The following is a 22,411-nucleotide window of genomic DNA, read 5'->3' on the forward strand; positions in this document are numbered from 1 at the left end:
GGGCAGCTCCACTATCTTGCTGATACTCGTAACACACATCCATCCTCATTTCAAGAGAAAAACTTCTCCTGAATTCATGCAAATTCAGGGAGGGCAATGAATATTCAACAACCTCCAAAAAGGAAAGAGGGAAACACAGTGAAATTTCAGGCTAAATATTAAGCAATAATTCCTATTAATTAAAATTAGGCTTCAAGGATTTAGACAGAGATCGTAGTCAGCAGTAGTTAGATGGAACTGAATTAATATTTAGCATCTCTTCTTCCTAGGATTTAAATTCTCACTGAGCTGTGTAATTTTCTGACTCTACGCTGTCCAGAGCAGTAGTCTGAATTTGAAATATATTATGAGACTTACCGAGGAAATGGCAGAAACAGACTCATTATTGCTAAAACATATCTTGGCAGATAAACTGCTTTGTTGCAGCAAAGTAAGCCCCAGAATTACTTGATTATTAGTTTTTCGAATGCTTTGCATTTAGTTTTGTCCATGGTCTACATTCTTACTTTTCTCTTGAGGTGCCATAGTCACTAATTTTGCAAATGACTGGGCTTTTACAAAATTCATTGGTCATAAACTATGGAGATGTTACACCAGCTTAAAGGCTCTCTTTTAAAAGTAGGGAAAAGCTCAGGAAGGTGATGGACCATATTTAAGCACGTGCTTAAGTATGGGTCTGAAAAAGGACCCCAAAAGCAAGAAACTAGCAAATCCTAAGTGAGAAGGGCTTGAGCCACAGCGTTCATTCCTACTAGCTCTGACCATCAGCACATATTGGACCCAAAGGCAATCTGAGCTTCAGGACTTCTGGCGTACATTACTATTGCTATTGCTACAGTTATTGCCATTGCCATTGCTAACGCTGTTGCTATTGCTATTGTTATTAACATTAACATTTTATTTATTTACTTTTTTATCCCTTCCCCACATGAATTGTTATTATTATTCCCCACACTTGATATTAAGTCTGATATGAAATCTTTTTCTTACCAATTACAAAATGGCTAGGACAGACCCTGTAGTGTGGAAATTTCAGTCAATATTAATAAATTTTTCAGAAATAGAAATTCTGCGTCACAGTAGATCATGCCTTTCCTAACTACACTGGTGACTTCACATACAGAAGTTTTTGTCTTTCAGTCAGCCCACAAGTTTGGAGGTCCAGTTTGCCACTGGAGTTGTTCAGCTCTTAGGAAGTAAGAAAATAGTCATGCTTTCCTTGCTCTTGCTATAACATTTTTGGGTGTTTACATTTGCCCTGCAGCCACCATGAAGTATAGCTCTAAGTTCACTGCAAGGACCCAATAGGATATGTCTTTGAACTGAAGGGATTTAAGCAAAACACATTAGATAGTTCAATGTCTTGTAATTTTGAGGCGGTAAGACATGGGCCGGTGCATTCCTCACTCCTGTGGACCATGTAACGCAGCGTAAGTGAGACACAGGTTGAGCATTAAAGCTTCTGCTGAACTGGACACATCTTGAAGAACGCAGGCATCAGATCTCAGCTTCTCCCAATACAACCTTAAACCTGACCTGCTGTGTGTGTGATCCCACCTTGGTGCTGTCTGACGACCACTGAGGACAGATGACGGTTCAACATGGCATAGAATAAAAGAAGAATTAATCAGTCAGGTTAACCTCCATGCATATTTCTCTTGTTCTTAAATGCCACCAAACTAGATCTCAAATATGGTATTAATGCAATGACTCGGTGCTGAATTTACGTTTAGTCCCATCCGAATAGCCACGGTTAACTCCAGCTCAGTCACACGGCACATGTGGCACCATTAGTACAGGGACAAATCCTGTTGCACCTTCTGTGCAAACTAAGTGCAAAACACCTGTCTCTTGATGTTTGACCTTGGCCCACTCTTGGGTTTGAAAATCTGTCTAACACCACTGTTTTGACAAGTTAGTTGTAACGGATTAATTAGCATTCTAGAGGTAATGCAGGGTCCCTCTCCTGCAGTGAAAGGTTCTGACCTCCTCCTCGGTGAATTAATCCTTTTATGCTCAGGTTTGGACTTGCTTATTTTGCGGAATGACCCCAAATCTCTTCAGGAGCTGTCATTAAACATGCACGGCTCCTCCTTGAATAACTGCTGTTCCTTTGGTGAGCAATACTCCAACGTTGCAGCTCTGTTTGACAAGTTTGTGGGTCCCCTGGGGGCCACACATCTCCAGTGACAGAAAGCCCTATGTTTAAGTGTTCTTGTTCGGAGGAATCATGTAACCTACCAAGCAATAACCGCAGCGAAAGGCCCTGTTGTCACAGCTTGCTAAAAGATGCACGTCCAGCCCCTGAACTTGTCTGCTGCAACTCCCACTCACAGACTGCAAAGGCAAAGCATCTCGAAAGCTTTTGTGAGCTGGTTAAGATCAAAGACATTTGGTTGCATAAATCAAAATATTTCTGGAATACTAAACTGGAATAAAAGGAAGCTAGCACTGTAAATGAGGGGAAATGTAAATGTGGAACATTGAACAATCTCCCCTAACAGACCCATCTCAAGCTCACCGACCTCAGCTGCCAAACAGGCTGGCAAGGACTGTCCTCACCTTTGACACGAAGGAGAGGCAGCGAGGGTGCAGTGCTAAGCTTGGGCTGAGATGGATTCCTGCTTGCTGGGATTCCCAGTGGGCTCGCAGACTGCTGTTTAACCCCTGCTAAGACGGAACTATGCATTAACACACTGGATGTTCTTGTGGAGAAGGTGACACTGTTGCACAGAGCCCGTAGGGCTGACTTGCTGCTTAACACGTTGAATGTTATCCCCAATCCCCAAAACTGTTATTTTAGCAGATGAAAAAAATACATACAGCCCCTGGCTCAAGGTAAAGCTGGAAGTGGTTATTATTGTGGTATTGTGTGAGTTAAATGTGGAACACTACCCACAGCTGCAACCAGGTCTCTTGGGTCTGGTAACCTGCATAAGCTGCTAGAGATGACCTCTGCTTCCTCCCGCCAGCCAAACAAAAGTATTTGCTCAGGCTGGAGACTGACTAGAAGGCGGATCTGCTGAAAGGGACAGGGGAGTCCTTGTGGGCAACAAGTTGAATGTGAGCGAATATTGTGCCCTTGCAGTAAAGAAAGCCAATAGCATCCTGGTCTGGACTAGGCAGAGTACTGGCAGCAGGCTGAGGGCGGTGATCCTCCCCCTCTGCTCAGCATGGGTGATAAACATCTGAGGCGCTGGGTCCAGTGATGGACTCCCCAGTAGAAGATAGACAGGTATATCCTGAAGCAAGTCCAGAGCAAGGCAACGAAGGTAATTAAGGGACGGGAGTATCTATGGTATGGGGAGAGGCTGAAAGACCTGGAAATGCTCAGCCTGGAGAAAAGGAATCTCAGAGGCGTCTTATCAATGTGTATCCTTGCCTAATGGGAGGGTGTAAAGAAGACATAGCCAGACTCTTCTCTCTGTTATCCAGTGACAGCACAAAAGGAAATGGGCACAAACTGAAATGCAGGAAATTCCATTTAAAAGTGAAAAAAAAAAACCTTTTTTTTACTGTGAGTATGATCAAACACTGCAACAGGTTGCCAGAGAGGTTGTGGAGTCTCCATCTTTCGATATATTGAAAGCCCAGGTGGCCAGGGTCCTGGGCAACCTTCTCCAGCTGACCCTGCTTTGAGAAGGGAGTTGGGACTGGAAGGTCTCCAGAAGCGCCTCCAGCCTCAGCAGTTCTGTGATTCTGTGATGCTTTTAATGTTATTTAGACTGCTGTTTTGTGGGACAGTGGCTGACATTAAAGGTTGTCATCTTATTTAAAGCTTTGTGCTTCCAGTAGGATAAACCTAACCCCATGCTAGGACAAATGCCCTGGCCTGACAGAAAACAGCTTCCCACTAAAACCTCAGTGCTGGGCTTCACAGGTCTTTGGAAAGGGTGTGAATTTACTAGCACGGTCTGACCATGTTCTGCATCCATTTCTGACCATAGCAGAGAACTATAATGTCATTTCTACAAGACTCGAAACTAAATAATTAACTCAAGAGCTCTCTTAGATTGGTATTTCAAGCAGATAATAGAGAAGTCATGGAGCTGAGCAGGAGGTTACAAGCAAAAAACCCAGTATTATTAATCCCAGATGTAGCACCAATGATTTACCTGTCAAATCACTTCATATTACTATTTTGAATACCTCTTGGAAGCTAAAAATGCCCCAAGCAAAGCCAAGTCATTAACTTGTACATAATAAAAATCCCCACATTTCTGAAAAATCAGTGATCGGCTTAAGCAATGAGGCTGCTTTATGCTAAATCTACCCATAAAGGAACCCAAAGAACTATCCTGAGCATGCAGACACTGGTGTGTAGGTATCAGCTGAAACCGTGGAGCAAGGATTTCTATTATAAGCTAGCCCCTCTGCAACCAGTTTGTCTAATAGTTTGTGTAGAATAAGTTTACCCCTTATTCCCTGCAGAACCAGGCTTTTTCTGCGCATTTCTGTGATACCCAGTCAGAGTAGACTCTGCCCTTCTCTGATTTGGTCCAGAAATACTTCTGTGGCAGAACAAACCCCAGAGCTCCAGGACAGAGAAGATGGTGGAGGGGTGGTTGGTACCAGCCAGGGCTCCTTTGTATCTAGGTGTGGCCACACTTCAGCAAGCAGCTGGTAAGCAAAAACTTCCTAAACACTTCCAGCAACGCAGCCTGACCAGAAGTCTTCCTTCTGGGTTGGCGTAGGTGTGCTTGAACCCACAGGAGCATATTCTCTGCAGAAGGTGAATGCCCTCAAAAAACGGTCTCTGCTCAAGTCTCAGCTCTCTCCTCCCCTCTGATTTTTGACTAGAAATTCCATCTAGGTGCCAAGACATGTTTCCCAGTTAAGAATGTGTTGACACTGGTACAATCCCACGAGCAGCATTAGTTTGAAGACATCTATGTTTTTTGAGGAAAAGCTGTTTCAGGGAAAACTCACTTCCCTGCTGTGATGCTGCACCGTTCTGTGAGCCATCTGGGTGACATTTCCTCCGGCGTGCTGGGCCAGCACCAGTCCTTTGCTCCACTTACCTCTACCTCCAGCACATGGTCCCTGCACCCATCTCTGGCCAGAAGGTGCTTTGCACCTCTGCAAGGTGCTGCACGTGATCGTGCTCCTTTGTCAGAGCATGCAGCAAGACATAAGGTGGTGCGCGGCCTGTCCCTGTTGGATCAGGGCTTCTACTTCATTTTTCTTCCATGGTCTCACTGCTACCTCCCTCCGTACAGATTCGTTGTTGGGCAGTGCAAGGTTTGCCCACATTAGAGAAATGAGAGCAGAGTTGCCATCTGTCCATTACATTTGCATAGGCTGCGAGATCATTTTACATTCAATTGAAATTCCTACTGAGGACGTGTATGGGTCTGCAGAAATGTAAATACATTCCCATGTCTTTTCCACAGGGATGACTTTTTGAACTCAAAGCTTCCCAGAGCAAATATTAACGCTGTTACAGTTAGACACCCCAGCAGAAGGGCCTGAATGGGGTAAGAGTATCTGGAAAGTGGGGATCACTTTTTTTCTCTGGTAGAAGGACAGAAAACAGTTAAAAACTGACAAACCTAAAAAAAAAAAAAAAGTAATAGAAAAACAACACTTCTGGCAGTGTCCCAACTGCCCATTGACAGGTTGCACCCTGCTTCAGTCTTGAGGGATCTTGCCAGCAAGAACTTCACAAATGCATTGACCCCGTGAGCACGTTGCACAAGACCACACTCAACAGCACAGTCAGTGAGGCAAAATCCCACTTCAATTCCACCAGCAAGGAAGAAAGAAAAAGTGAGAACCAAGAAGGAGCAAGTCTGGCTTCTCTGGGACAGGCTGAAAGGTTCAAACCTGTTTACGGAAATGTTAACCCCATAAAGAAGGTGAGAGGGAGAAATAACACTTTTGCTCTGAACATGCATTGCACAGGGAGGGCTGCACCAAGTTAAATTCATCCACAGTGTGTTGCAACATCGTTGATTCAAATAGACATGTTTCACATGTTCTAACATGTTAAGGCTGATTAAACTCTAATTTATTCAGGCTGGTCTGGAGAACCATCTTTAGGACTTGGCAAGTTGCACCATGGTCCAGTCTCTTGGGCCATGCTTGGGCACCCAACCTAAGAGCCTCGGCTCCCCCTGTTCAGTGAATACTTCACAGAGAGAGGGGCATTGCCAGATGGCCGTTTGCTCTGCTTAGCTCCGCCAAAGTATACCCCAACACTCTCAGGGAATTTAGTAGTCGTCATTTTTAAGCCAATGCTGTGATTCTGAGGATATATTTCCTGCTATTTAAATGTCAAGCTATAGTTTTCAGATAGCTGGCTTCTGCGTGAGTCGTGTTCTTTCCCACTTCCTCAGGGATGCAGAGGCAGATTACACCAGAACTGGAAAAAGCGCTACCAGATGTGCTGTCCAAATGTGCAAGGTGATTGTAATTTGGGAGAGAAAGAAGGACCCAAAAACTCTTGCAGCTCGCAGGATCTGTGAATCTCCCTCAGGGAGCATCAGAAGACACCAGCCTTCCGCATTTGAAGTTAGGCAATCCCTTCTGGTGCAATTAACGCGGCCGAGAGATAGGGAATGAATCACTAACAATAAGACTCAAAGGGAAGGCCTTTGTTTCTTGAGCTCAGGGAGGAACTTGTCCTTGCTCAAGAAGTAACAAGTTACAAGGAAAAATTCACTGCTGTGCCAACTGGATACCATGAACATTCAGGCTGTCTGTGGTGGGAGACACGAGGGCAATATGATCGGGACAGCTTCCATGTCTTTCAAGGTTGAAAGCAGTATAATAGGTTGCTACAAGCTGTAAAATTAATTATTGTGCATGTGTCTGACAAACTTCTTCCATGAGCTAGGAAGGCTTTTGACATCTTCCAGAATCAAGGGCAAAATCTGAGTTACCAAAGGACAATTCTCCACCCTCGAAGCAATTCATTAAAAGAAAAGAATTTTACCCGGCACCCAGGGCTTAACGGGCTGTGGGAGTAGGACAGGGCTCTTTTCTGCAGGGTCATGCATATGATGAGGTCTAGCCTGAGGTGATTTTGTGATCTAAGCATTAGCATGGGACTCCCACAGGCTGTGTAGGGGTGTCTTAGTGTCACAGACAGAGTGGGCTCTCAATATGGTGCTGCCTGGCCCTTTACATCTATAAAAGATGTTTTTGCAATTCTCTGGCATCATTTAAACCAATGATTCAGTGTATTCCTCCCTACTAAACCCACACAGACAGTACCACTGGCTTATTATCCACCTCAAGAAACTGTTTTTGATTGACATTGATTCATGTTTGACAGAATCGTCACCTACAGTATTGTTCCTCAAGTTATTTTCTTTAGCTATTAGTCATGGACTTGATCTTATTTCTCTCATCAATTAGCAAGGCCCCGAAGATAAACGCTGTGGTCTGTTATTTCCTAAAACCTTGTCTTTGTCTTTCATAACTGGTTCTCACCCCCCTGTTCCCACCTGAGCCTATGGCCAGTGAATCCAGCATTCAGCCTCTCCTTTCCACTGTCTTGGGGTTCATTTCCCCCTTCTCATCAGCAAAAGGTTCTCCCTTCCTTAAGTCCAGGTGGTTTAAAGTGGATCTTCAGGCTGCACAAAGGGTCGCTTTTGCCTTTTGCCAGAAACATGACACACCAAAATATGCCTCTAATCCACATTAGGAAGGTTAGAGTTTGTTTGGTGTTTTTTGGTTGGGTTTTGTTTTGTTTTGTTTTAATGCAGATTTCAATGAAATTAACTTTTGCAGTAGAAAATAGTTCATACTAAAATGTTCAGCCAGTTTAGCAGGACAAATCTGTTCCCCCAGTTCTCGTTCTGGCCACCCACCTTCTCCAAAGCCATGATCAAGGAAACTTCAGACTCTGCTCTTGCTGCTTCTGGCTTGTGCCGGTATCTGTGCAAATCAGGAGGAGACCACCTAAACAGCTCCCTGGTATTGGGTATAAACCAGTGAGTGCAGAAGCAGCCCGAGCACTGCCCTCTTTGGGAGGGTTCAGAGAAGAGAAAGTACAGTGGGAGGTGGAAAAGATCACAGATTGACACCGGATGACTAAACTTACACAGTTTAGCTGAACAACCCCTGAAAGCCCGGTCAGGGGAATCATGAACAGCAGCCACTGCACAAGTCCCTACCTCATGCAAGGCCCTTCCCTCCTGGAGTCCCGGGAACTGCAGGAACGCAGTGGCTGCTCCGCAGGTGCACCATGTCCTGAAGGAGCCAGGACCATCAGAAGTCATGCCTTTCCCCTTCTACACCAGCTTATGGGTGAGGTGTACCAGCCTGCTTGTGCTTTCCCGAGCACCTTATGTGCCGAAGCCGTGCCGCACTCCCAACCTCCTCCGACAGAGTTCAACACCACCATTTAGGGCTATTAAGGCTTAAGACTGATGGAGACTGGAGGGGCTTATGCAGAGGGGAAAACTGGAGCGTGATGTTATTGGGACTGCAAAACAAGAATGAGGACAATAAAACAATCAAAAATCTCTATTTCCCTCTCTAGTCTCATACACTTCTATCTTTTTGCTCTCTCATCGTTGCTTTTCTCACAGTGAATCAGCTAGCAGCTGTCATTTCCCAGAGACTGGCAGGTCCTTTATCTCCCAAGACATTTTCTATCAGCCAGTCTACAGAACCACAGGAATCTTTGGTCAGGCATCAGCCCGCTACTGAGTATGTAGGAATAAAGGTAGTTTTCTCTGTCTTTAACTCATTAATTTGAAAGGACAGAGGTGTGGGGAGGGCAAAAGAGGATCCCCTTGCTTTGGGGGAACATAGCTGCTGTGTTTGGAGCCCTGGCTCATCAGCTCACACCCCTCAGATTAGCAGGTAACATTACTGTTAGAGACAGCAGGCATTCCTGCTTTCTGGAGATGCACGCAGAGGCTTTAACCAAACGACTATTTATATGGAAATTTGCAGACATGATTCATGAGTCTTCATAGGAGCCACAGCTACAGCAACCTTCAGCAGGAAAAAATTGTACGTTTGGTCTTGATGGCCATGGGGATGGGATGGGGATCACAGCAGGGCAGAGGTGTCTTTGTGCACTGCCAACACACCGTTGAATGACCTGAGGGAGTTCATCTGAACATTAGGGAACCGAGCCAGGTGTTCAGTCGCATGAGTAGCAGTTTTCTTTGACCTTTCAAGGTCCAGCCCAAACCCGAATGGAAGTTAAATTGATCCGAAATGACTGAACACTCTATGCTGTGAACATGACTGTATAATAATTTGTCAGTTTTGTCTGAAGGCACTAAAATCATGTAAATAGAATGTTTGGTCTAAGATTTGACTCACATATGGTTTATGATGATCAGGGTAAAAAATAATGTTGCTTGACGTGAAGTGTGTTTTGTTCTTGGCCACTGTCAGCTTGAGCGTAGTGGAGAAGCAAGACGATTTTGACAGGGGTGATCCCACAGAAGTTACCCACGCTACCTGCCCACTAACTCTTTTAATAACACTCAAATCTTGCTCCATCGGGACTGCAGTCCGAGCATAAGAAGTAAGAAAGACTCTAAATGTTTTGAGATTGAAGTTTACCTTACGTTTTCCTTCTGTTGTCCTTTTTTGCTGTGGCAGAGGTGCATGTACTGGTGACATTAAATTTGGACAAGTTGCCACTGATTCACAAAGGAGATGTAGTCTGATTATATCCTTTCAAGGTTATCTTAAGACAAGGTTATCATAAAATAAGGTTGTCTTATAAGACTTAAGACTTTTGGTATCCTCTCCGCTTGAATTAGGTACCTGGCACATGAGTGTCCCCTTTCATATCTCTTCTTAATAAAGTCCTCTGGTTACTCACCCCGTCTGCTGGTAGCCTTACTGCGTACCAGCAGTCATTGAGCGGGCTCATAGTGGCTTTATAATGAACCAGTTAAAAAATAGGACATACTGCAATGACTAATGCTAGTTCCTGGATGAATCATGTTATATCTGAAGGGTTTGTGGATTATCTGAAAGAGTTTAAGATTTCTTAACAAAATAGTGGTTTTTCCTACCAAGAAGACAATGATATGTATACTGTTGGGATTTTGCTGTTAATATGGTTTATACACTGAAATAGCTAAGAATAAGAAAAATACAATAGATTTATTCACCGATATAAGCTTCAAAAGCTGTCCAAGCTAACTTTAACTTGATGGAAAACTTTGTATGTGTGGAAAGTGTGACCACATCTCCCAAGAGAAAGCCCAGTCCCTTTCAGATCACACAGGTAAAGGACATGCTGCCACATGGCTCAGGGAGTAATGACAGGCGCCAAGAAAGTGCCTGAAGACTTTTATTTGAACTGTTGAATTACATTTTTTTGATTGTACTTATGACAATATTTTTCCTTAGATTTCCAGGTGTTCCTGTCACCTGCCTTGTATTAGGCGAAGTTACAGGAAGCTATTTTTAAGACATCGGCTGTTGGCACAGGAAACTAGACAATGAAAGGTCCAGTGTTTGGAAAGGCGTAAAATGCATCGCTGAGCTTGAGGTAGCACAATACTTACAAAAAGTTCCTTCATGTGCAGTTTTGAAGTGGTGCATCAGGAGATGTGTACAACCCACCACAATGAAATAGCACAGCTGTTAAGTAAGTGAAAATTGTGAATATTAGAGTTGAATAATTTCTTGATTTGAGAAAATCGGCCTTTATTCAACAAAGAAATCAGGGAGGCGAACAGCACCGAATATACTGAATATAATGCCAGCACACACACATCAGCAAGCTGAGATGAGATGACAGAGCTAATCTATCATTTCTTTAATAGCTAAGCCCAGGCAGAAGGCAAAAAATCAGCTCATCTCAGGAAAGCAATATGACCAATAAAGCCCAGAGGTCCTCCATCCCTGGAGGCTTTCAAGACAAGGCTAAAACAAGGTTCACCTGATGCAGCTAGAGCTGTGCAGTGAATGACACTGACCAGGATCTGACTCATCACAACTGGACTTGAGGAATTTGCTTAAGGTGCCCAAGTCCCCACTCGAGTCTGGCAGGAGCCAAGGTGCCTTCTGCAGTCCGCAGATTAAAATGGGACCTTTCTAAATACAATTCCTCTTATCTAAGATCAGAGTTGCCACCTGGAGGGGGTTGCAGAGAGAACCTAGACTCCTGGTTTTCAGTTAGCTAATATTTGGTGATATGTATCCCTTCTGGGTCTCATCCTATTTATTGAAGGAATGTGCTGAGAGAAGAATTTTGCCTGGGTTTTACTCTACCTTCTCATATTGGGAGCTCAGCAGACTCCTTTGCAATGTCCCAGCTGCTTGTGATAGGAGGTTAATCTTTTAATGAGATTTTAGAAGTCTTTATTGCTAGTTTTATGTAAGGAGTCCAGAATCCCAGTGTCAGGAGCTTAATAAATAAGGTTTGTTGGTCTGGGGAATTCCACAGATCTGGAGCAAAACTTACAAGAGAATTTATACATTAGGCTGTCTAATAGTCAGGAGCTTATTCTTCTGTACAGTCGGTGAAGAGAAAGAAGCTGTTCTCTTTGGCAGTTCAGATCTTAACTGGAGCCTATTTTCTGTTTCTTCAGCAATTCTTATAGTGTATTAAGCCTTGAGCTCCATCTTAATGGCAAAGACATTGGAAGCCAAACCAATATACATATTTTTCCATTATGCCATTATGATATGGAACAAATGAATTCCATATAACAAAAAAAGTCATGTTTATTAAATATTCTTAATCATCTGTAAGCCCCATAGTAGCTTAATGCTACACGTGGAATGACGTTTTAGGCTTGGATGTATGATTACCTGAAAGTACTTATTACCTTCTAACTGTAACTGATGGGTAACTCATGAAGATCTCAAAAATGAGAATTCTTCACAAAGTCTCCTCAGTTTTCCTTGAACCTTACATTTTTCAGGTGAAATAGGAAGTGTATGAAAAGCATATTCGTTCTCCAGCTTCAGAGATTTAAAAGTTGCTGCCAACGTACGAGTTCTTTTTCACAGAAGATATTTCTCAGATTTATTGGAAGGCCATTTCTATAGCTATAAGTAAAAGGAAGTTTACATGAGAGGGACTGCAAGGAAAATTTGAAGGTTCATTTCCATTTTTCTCAATAAATTATGCATTGAAATCAGTCACTGTATTAAAACTCCTGACTCTGCACTGTCAGGTGGAGCTGAGTAAGAGCCAAGGATCATTTCACTAGGAAGACAGGACTAAATGGCAACGGCACTTCTCAACGCAGAAGGATCTCAGCTGGCTAAATAGAAAGCAGCTGCTGAATTGTTTGTTTAGGCTCCAGCTTGGTAGTCTGCTATTGCACTTCCTATGCTTTCTAGGAATTGCTGCCTGGAAAAGTGAACTTCCCTGGCAGCAAAGCTGGCTTTCTGGTCACCTGCAAAAGAGAAGCTGGTAGGGATGTGCTAGTACGAGATGCAGCAGCTACAGCCGCCTGCCCTCCATGTACGCCGTACCTCACTCTGTTCAGTGATTCCAGCTCTTTATGTGGAGCATTGCCGCCCACCCTTCTGTCCTGCCACGATTCTGCAGTAGACTTTCATTTTGGCCTGAACTGAAACATGTGATTATTCCCAATGAATTGTTTGTTGTGATTCCAACCTTCTTTGCTGATTTTCTGCCTACGCTTCTGGCCTCTCTTGATCCTTTAATATTATTTCTCCTCCTTTCTCATGTTTGGATTACCTCTCCATGCAGCTCATCCGTGAATTTAATTAATGGGTGATTGCAGCGGTACGGGAAATAACAGATACAATGTGACATAACATATCCCGTCCTGCATACACACAGCTTTAGCCATGACTGTCCCTCTCTGCAGCCCTCGATCTGTTATTCAGAGCTTGCAACACTGCTCCTGAATTTTTCCGTGGCAGAGTTTTGAGGTGTTACCCTAAATGCCCTTGCTGGCTAGCTCCAGGCAGCTCCCCATGCAGCACCCTGGCTCTCCAAGCACGGTGGGGCTGGCTCCCACCTGCGGCCTGGGACCCTCACACCCTTGCTCCACAGGGCAGGGCACCCAAAACTCAGGCTCTGCAACACTCAGCATTGCGGAGACTAGACTGAGTTTTGGCTTTAGCCCTTAAATCACCTTTTAAAATGGGAAACTTACTTAACTTCTGGTAATTTTGGAAAGTTTCTCTTCCAATTACACATGTTAAGCTTTCAATAGCTGGGAGAAGCATCTCCATAATGTCTGAGCACCAAGCTGGGAAGACCAGAGTTGCCTTTTAAACACTCTTCTTTAGCAGAAGCAGAGTGAACATCCCCAACAAATTCCCACTTCTTGGCTTCCCTGTGACTTCTTTTCTTTTTCTCCCCCCCCACCCCCTTCTTTTTGCTTTCCAGGAGATTATAGGAAAGGTTGACAAAGTGCTAATCTTTCTGAGGATTACGCAGAAGGAATCTCTATTGATTGCTTTTTTTTTTCTTTTGCAGAAATAATAAAAGCCTGCATTGCAGGGTTTTAGGAGCTGCTGGGGATGATAAGGCACTTTTTTCTAATGTTAACTTTAAGGTTTTTGCTTGCATAAAGTATTGATTTATTAGAGAATCTACAAAAAATATGCTAGTAGAGAACACGTTACGTTTATATAACTGTAAATCCTCATAGTGTATATAATAGCTGAGACAAAATAATGCAGGCAAAGGAATATTATTATTATTTTTATATAGTGCTGTAAGTTTATACAGCGCTATACAAACTGTGCGTGTAGTCCCTCAGATACTGTACAGTGTGGTGTGCCTGTCCTATTGGGCAACTATTTGATTTCTAGCAAGTGGATATCATTCTGGAGTAATGCCATTTTTTCCCGTTGCATTTTCATGAGGTTTGCACTAGTTTGAAACTAAAATCTTCCTCGCCACCAGTCATTACTATGGATGGACAGGAGAAGTTGTAGGATGGTATCTGGAAGAAAGAGGTTATCTCACAAGTGTTTAGGCAAGGGTGTCTCACACTGCATGGGTAAGAGGCATGAAATCGGACACTCAAAATCTTAAAACACAGTATGGAACAACACTGTGAAGGCTATGGATTCAACCAATTTATTTATCAGTGTACCCAGAGCTTCACATATTGATGCTGCAGCTGAAAAAGGACTGGGTGGATACATCAAACCTGTGTCTCAGGGCCCAAACCTGAAACCTTTGCTCAGAAACAGCAGCTGGGGAAAGCTCAGTGACAGACTGTTTCTGGAGAGCAGGTGGGGAAAGGGCACATGAGGGGACTGTGGTCAGCCAGCACAGCCCCAGCTGTGCAGGCTGGGAGGGGTGTCCTGGCAGTGCTGTTCACTGGAAACAAAAATACATTCAGGAAAATGGGGATGGGCATTTCCATAAGTAGCAGAAAGCTGTGGTTGAAGTGTTTCGTGGCAGGATGTCTCACCAGGCTCGCTGGGAGAGGCAGCATGTTGCACTCTCTGAAAGGAGCCTGAAGACACGTGTGAGCTTGGATCTTTCAAAATTAAGGACAAGTGGGGAGGGAAGGATGTTCGCCTGTTGCTGGGATGAATGGTATTCACGTGGGTGAATACGTCTAATAAACCCCATCAGTGAGCGCTAAGGCTTGGGAGGCATCTCATAATGCTCTGTACAAGCAAACCAAATAACGTCCCAGAGAGGGACATGGCCAGGAGAGAAGGTACCTTGACCTCTCAGATGCCTATAGAAGAGGCCACTACTTCCTTAGGAAAATGGGATGGTATGTCCTGTCACTCCCTTGACAGAAGGCTTTTCAATGGGCAAGTCCTCCTTTAGATCCCCTCCCCTCAAGGCACAGACAGGACCTCGTGCTTGCTGTCAGAGATTTGTCAAGAGTAAAGATCAAAGATGGAGACTTTTGCCACCAACTCCTGTTAATCCACCTCCTCAGACAGCCTTGGGTCATTATATACTGCTTGTTATTTATGTATTTAGATTTATCCGGAGTAAACATGAGTGTTCCTGCATGTACTCCAAGGCCATGTCAAAGTCTTTAAAGCCAGCCAGATCACCAGCCCTCTCCTCCCTCCTTGCCACCTGGCTTCCCCCAACAAAGTCTGGACAAAATACAGTGAAATAGGTTTAATTCTTACCCTTCTGCCCTTCCTTCTCAAAGCTAGCATAGGTACTGGGGCTTTCAGAAAGCCTTAGAGTGTAACAATTTCAGGTCATTTCTCTCTTGGGAGGCATAAACTCAAAGTAAGGGCCTGCTCTGGAAAGTGCCCTGTCACTAAAGAGTAGTTTCTTGCCTGCCTACTGCAGAAGGATCCCTTCCACTGTTTTCACCAGTGCATACAGTGCAGGATAGGAGCAACTCATACATGGTGCACTGGAGGAGGTGACAGCACTGCCAGTCGGGACGCCAGCTGCCAGATTGTTAGAGGGGCTCACGACATTTTGGTATAGTGGACGTGCTTCAGAAGAATGTGGGAGATGGACAACCATCTCTGCTCTTCTGTGCGGGAATTCTAGTATCAAGGTGCTCAAGAACTGCAGGACCTTGGTTTTGAAGGGCTGGTGGCTTTTTAAGGTCCTGTAAAGGAAGCACCTGTAAAAAAAGTCATGGTAGCATGTAGTACAGTGACCAGTCTGACCATCCTGATAGGAGAGGAGTTAAAATGCACTCAGTAACGGTAGGCCTCTTTCAAAGACTGTAACCGGCAGGATGATGCCTCACGTTCCAGATCATCTGATCTGGTTCCGAACACCAGAGGACATCGCAGAGTGTAAAACAGGGTGCCTGATGCCTCTCTCCCTAGCGTACCAGCTGTTAGCTCTGTAGCTGCAAGGTTTACCGCTCCATAAGGTTTTTATTCCTCCTCTTCTCATTTTAATTATAAGATTCCCAGTCACCTCTATGAAAGAAAACACCTTGTCATTTTGAAGCTGAGAAAGTCCTGAACATTAGAGCTCTTGGGACGCTTAACATCATTGGGCAGTCATTTTCCCAGCAATTTTGGCAGCTGTTCCATCAGATGTTTCTTTAGAGCAGACTCCAAATCGTATCATTCAAATGAAATATTTGGAATGCCTGTATCATGTCTTTTGCGTCAGTAAGAGGTTATTTCTCTAGGATGACCACAGAGAAATAAGGGTAAAAGCTCACACCACTGATCCCGCTTCAGCTGTTATCATTCTCTTTTAACTTCCCATTAATTAGGTTTCTTTCCTATCAGCAGCTCCAGAGGCTGAGTCCAACCAGCTGAAAGTCACAACTGCCATAGTGAACAGTGCGGTTTTGGAATTCAGCATTAGTTTTCAAGGGAACTTTCCCAACTATTTCAGGAGGATAATAGTCAGCAGATTATTGTGGGAGATTTGCTGTTTACTGTTAGAATTGCTCACCACTTTCAAGACTAAAAAGTAATTGTGATAGCTATCAACATAGTTATGAGGCACTCACAATGTTAACTCCAGGAGAAATTGTCCACCCAAAAACCTTCTGAAGCAATTAACCTTGAGTTTGTGAAATATATAAGAAAGTCTTTGCTATTGAGGCATTATTAGAACTATTTACTACTACAGCTAAATTTAGATACCCCTTTAAACTGAGCTCATGACCAGAAATTTGTAATGTACTTAAATAAATATATCCCATTTACCTGAAACTCTTAAATTCAAACTAATTCAAAGTCCAATCAGTACATAAAATTTGTTCCTCATGGAGATCCAGCAACGAGATAAAAATTGTGTCTTTCCACACACTGCTTTGTGTTACGAGTCCCAGAAACACAGCTATCCACTGCACTTAGATTTTTAGCAACTGTCATGACTCTTTTATGGCCCTTCCACTGTATGAAATAAACGTCCATACTGACTTCAGGTCACCTACCCAGAGGTCATAAGATTTCATTAACAAATGAGCTAAGAAATGAGATAATTTCCTACATATAAAAAGAAGTACTGTCTTAAACCAGGGAGCCAAGGACCTTTCCAATAGACAGGACCCAAGACTTCAGCCACCCCCTGATGTCCGCTATGATCAGGAGAGGGGCACTACCAGAAGGTGATGTATCACGTCCTAAGGCTTTCTCTGCTGTCCTCTGAAGATGCCTTTCTTTCTCCTTGCATGGTGGGAGGAACCTAGAAAACTGGATTAAGACACCTATCTTTTAGTCAGCTAAAGACAGTGGGATGAACGCCACACTGTGTTCAACAGATATGTCAACACGACCAAAATTTCCTCCCAGGAGGACTGGTTTAGGAAGACCCAAGAACAAGAAGCATGCTATGGAAAAGGCAGTTTCTGATGATGCCTCACACTGGGCTCAACTCAAAGCTGCACTATTATTCCATATTTTCTCAAGACATAAAGCCATGGAAGTATACCTAAGGATACAACTTGTGTATTAAGGAAGGACATGAAATTGTTACATGTGGTACCTCTTACAGTCTCCTTTAGGAAAAGGTGTTTGTTGGAGCAAAATATTTCACATTCAGGCATATAGATATAATAAAAGAGCATAACTGCACACAGAGACATCTATTAATACAGTAGATAATGGATATACCCTACTCACTCATGCTATTATTAAAGTTTCAGGTGTACAATTCGGACTGAGGTTCCCTGAGCGCGTTCCATTGGAATCAGCAAGCGCGTTCTATTTAGGACTCGCCAACATGAATACAAGAACTGCACGCTCTAGCCATAAATAAGTGAAAGTCAGGCTTCTGGCTGCATTTGTTTACCTGGGACCTAGTCTGTATTCTGACATTGCACTGGATTTCTAGAACACTTTGAAGATAAAAGCAGTCTGAGAGCAAATCTTAGAAAAAGGAAGGTGGGGAGGGGACAGAAGAAACACCTTATCACCCCTTTCAGGTCCTATTTTGTCAGCCTTTCCATAGATAAATCAAAAAGAGATCCAAGATGCCAGCACATGTCTTGGTTGTATTATCTTAAGATGGATTTATATCAAATACAGAAATAAATTTATTTGTGTAAGTCAGCTGCCCAGATGGTTGCATAATGTTATTGACTTTTAAAGAGACTCAGAATTTTCTGTTCATTAAAAATGTTAGGGAAACCATTCTCCCATTTAATATCCCCTTAACAGACCGATTTACTTTTCTAATGTATTCTATTAACAAACATCAATACATCAGCATTTTTCCTCCAAGTCAAAGCTTGGAAGGGTGAAATTTTCCAGATAATTGATGGACCATTTAAAAGTCATTATGAAGAAAGGGACAAAGAGGGGTCATGCTGGAACAGTGCAGGGCTAAAAGCATTCTGGACCCACTCTGAAGAAAAAGTCAGAGGCACTAGAGGGCTTTGCTCCTGCCTGATGCTTCCTTACCAAACCCTTGTCTCCTGTCACTTGGGTGAGACTCATCACACCCAAAATCTGAATTATCCTTTGGAGACAGGTCTCATCCTTCACAGACTGCATCGGGAACCTGTGTTCCCACTGCAAGATGGGCTTATGGAACGCTTAGGGAAGTGCCTGGGTCCCTATCTGAGATCTAAATTATGTGGGAAGACTCCAGGGCTTTATCTCCTGGACCAACCTGACCAGCGTGACTGACAAAACCACCTCATCACTCACAGTGAAGCTCTGGTGTCTCAGCAAACAGCTTAGCAGCGTGTACACGCAGACTACCTTCTGCTCGCATCTCGAGGAACTTCTAAACTTTTAGTGCAGTGCTGTCTGACTTTTGCTTGCTGTATGGCACCCGCCCCTCTGAGCACGTCTCAGGCTTCTACTGGAGGAGCACATTGAAGAAGCTATAATTTTTGTGTTCTCATTACCTAAAATGCATCATCCCTCTAGCAGCCACCAGCCAGCTATTGAAGAAAAGACAGGAAACAACAGAAAAGCTGGAAAAAGTTGAAAAAGCAGGGGGGAATGATGAGGTCACTGAATAGCACTGAAAACACCGCTGCTATAGCTGCTCAGCACTTAGGGATTGAAACGTGGTCTTTCACAAGCTTACCAGATCTGGTGTGAGTGCACTCTATGTCATTCAAAGAAACAACTAGTTCTGATACATTTCATTTCATTATGTTTAATTGTATCTTAGCAAAGGGATAACCACTGTCATCCTGCCTCTCTGGAAACAAGAAAGGTGATAGCTGTGTCTTCCATGATAGTCACAATAAATCACAATAAATGATGGTGAAGATGTGTTCCTCAAAGTCTTGTGTGCAACAGAAGAGTTTTCTAGACTGGAACCACTGGGGATCAGTATGGACATCTAGGCTGACCTCCTGCATGACCAGGCCAGACACTTCATCCAGTGATCCAAGCAGTTTTCTTGTCTCTGCTAGCTGAGTTAGAACATTTGGCTTAATAAGAGACAGCCCAATCTTTATTAAAGGCCTGAAGAGAAAAAAAGACTCCACCATGCCCTTTGGGGAGCCATTCCATTTATCATTAGACATATCTTTTACTTACTATCTTGTGACTAATATCATCCCTTGCCTAAAGAATAGTTAGATGTATATTCATTTTCCATCAACCCCATATGAATTTAGATCACCAAGATGATACATACGGTAACTCAGATATACTCCCAAGAAGGCTGGGTGACTATATTATTGATGTGGTAAGACAGAGACAAGAGCTTTCTCCTTCCAATCTAGGCAGCAGTTTCTACCATAGCTGCGTTGTGTGAATTCGAGTTCTCACCCAGGGTTTTTAGTTAAGGGTAGGAAGTATCCCAAAGGAAGAGGAAAGGTCAGCCCTTTCTATACTTAGGCAGCTAGACTCCATTTTAGAAAGGGGAAAGTTGAGAAATAAGGGAGCTTATTTTGAGATTGATTCAAAGAACTCCTAGCTGGTGGCTGCTGAAATCTGAGCTAGACTTGGCAAGGCAGTAGGGAACCTCTGGCCTCAGCAAGGTTTTTATTTTTATTTTGGATTCCTAAAGAAATCTGTTTTCCAGCGATGTTTATTAGCTACCCTCTAAGACAAGGAGCATTTGGTGCCATCAAGAAATTCCTCCTTTTTGGAAGTATTGACTTGATTCCTAAAGTGAAAATTGCATGTAAGATAGTTTCTTCCAGAAATGACCAGGAGTTAAACGATACATGTTCATCATCTCTAAAGCAAAGCATGTGGTGTGAGTCACCCCTGGCCAGCTTCATTGTTGTTCTTATTATAGGATCTCCTACAAAGGTCACATTTAACTACTAAAGATAAATCCATGGCCCAAAAAACAGTCACTCCTCAGCAAACAGTTTGAGAAAATATAGGCTACTCCTGTACAGATCCAGGTCACTGAGCTGACCTACTTAGGGGATATTTTAGGGCTTCCCAAAAGATTTCATGTCCTCCAAATGTCAATCTTATTTCAGCTCCATGCATCAGCATAAGTCTTCTTACTTCAGAGGAGACTGTTATTTAGATGTAGATTTTATCAAAGTTTAACCGGCTTAACATTTCTTAGGAGAAACTCATAGAAAGTTGAGATGAACTTGACTATAGTGCTTAGCAGCAGGAGGAGGACTTGAGTAAAACCTTATTTTGGTCCCAGATGATACAGCTGATTCACATCTTAGTCCCTTTGACTACGTGATGTGTAATTCTACCAAAACCAGAGAAACCCAGATATGTGAGCAGAGTAAGCCCTCTTTGTTTAAATGCTACTGAGAGTGCTGTTTTGAGAGCAGTCTCTTCCTGAACTCAGACAAGGGATAGGACCCAAGGAGCAACTTGATTTCAACCTCATGTTCTAGGTCACAAAAGGATGAGATGTTTTCTCTAAAACATGAGCATCCTTAGCCTTTGCCTTTCTCTTGTTAGTATGATATTGAGTGGAGTCAACTGGGGAAAAGGCTTCCTAGCATTGACACTGTAGTCAGGCCAGCACGAGCACTGGTCTTCATTCAGGCTGGTGTGTCTGGACTGTCTGTGATGGGCTATCACCTATGCCTGATGAGGTGTAACTTTCTCTCAAGAAACTGCTTTCACTGACCGTAGGCTTGGCCATGCCGCTCATGATGTTGCGGTCATCCAGGCATCAAAGTCTTAGCAGCTTTCAGGTGGCCATTTCTTCAAGGGCTGGTGCAGGACGACATCTCCAAACATACTAACTGAGCTGGGCTCTGCATGGCATGCTGCAAGGGGAGGACAAGCTAACAAAATCAGAGGAAAAAGTGTAGGAAGGCACTAAAGAAACCTGAGCAGAAGGGGAAACCAGGGGTAAAGTATGAAATAACACAGACGGAGCAAGACTTAAGTCTCCCTCTTCAGCATTTCTTACCAACTGCTCTGGGAAAGTCCCTGCCCTGCACATTGGTTTCTCAACATTCAGTCTTGAAGTGCTGAAATTTCTATCTTGTGCAAAGTCTGCCATTTCGCTTTGGGCAGACACGGTGGCAGGTACCAGTCTGAGGTACACCTGTGAGCCTAGTTCTCCTTCAAAACAATGAAACTGCATCCAGCTGAGTGGTCCTTGGCAAAGTAACCTAGAAGACATTAGCAAAAATAGTCTAAGTAACTCTAAACACAGTGCTTTTAAAGACCCTATAAAACCCCACAGGATATATTTATAGTTAGATACTACCAAAATCTGATATTTTGTACCCCCCACCAGACTTCCCCATCTTAGAGCAGGAAGGGCAGGACTATCCCTCCTCTCAAGAGGGATGTGAGGAACCATCAGTGGGAGTATATGAGCTCAGAGCCTCTCATGATGGGAGCTGATAAGGGCACAGGTGCAGATATAGTCAGCTGGAGCAGAGAACCTGTTAGGATTATACTAGCAGTGGTCTGTGTGGGGAACAGAGTGGAGCCTAACAGAATCCACAGAGCAGGTAAGCTGGAGATCATCCTACAGGGCTCTGCTCACCCCTTCTCTCCCTGCAGAATGATCAGTGGCTGCACCAGCTCTGCCTTCTGCTGATCATACCCAGAGACCACAGCCTGCCTCCTGGTTGTCTCACAGACAGCTCTCAGGGTTTCTAAGACTACATTTTTTGTGTTGATAACACCTCACCCTTTTTCTGTGTTCTGTGCCCCATGAAGAACAAAGACCGTTACGGTGAGAATTCAGACTTCTGACCATATGCTTCTAAGTGACAACTATTGTGCTGTTAAGTCTGAAATGCATCTTTTGGAAGAGCTAAGATTTCTGGGACAATATGCATGAATGAGTAGAGTCAGGTGGCAGTTCCAAGTGTGAGAGACACACCACTAATGGGCAGAGTGCTTATTGGACCCTGCTGTAGAGGTATTTCCTGGTGGGAGTGAGGGATAGCACAGCCCTGATATCACAAGGGATTCTAATTTACTGGTGACATTACTAGAGCAAGACCATTATTAAACCCAGCCTTGTGCATTTCAGTCTAATCACATCTTCAGATAGAATAATACTTTAATAAGCCTTAAGCTGGAATTGATTTTTTTTTTTTCATACATCAGGAATTGAAATCAAGGCAAAAATGGATGGAAATTATTTAGCAGTTACCAAGAATTAAGGAAAATCCTTTTTTGTTAATCAAAGTGGATTAATATTTTTTTCAAG

General features: G+C 43.4%; 1 protein-coding gene across 2 annotated transcripts in view; it reads left to right on the forward strand.

The window, feature by feature from the left end:
* Window positions 1-22,411, forward strand: part of SHISA6 (shisa family member 6) — a 269,415-nt gene that overhangs the window by 163,454 nt on the left and 83,550 nt on the right. The gene's annotated exons all lie outside the window — the stretch shown is intronic.

Source organism: Phalacrocorax carbo, chromosome 16 (genome assembly GCF_963921805.1).
Source record: "Phalacrocorax carbo chromosome 16, bPhaCar2.1, whole genome shotgun sequence".
In the NCBI taxonomy this organism is placed as follows: Eukaryota; Metazoa; Chordata; class Aves; order Suliformes; family Phalacrocoracidae; genus Phalacrocorax; species Phalacrocorax carbo.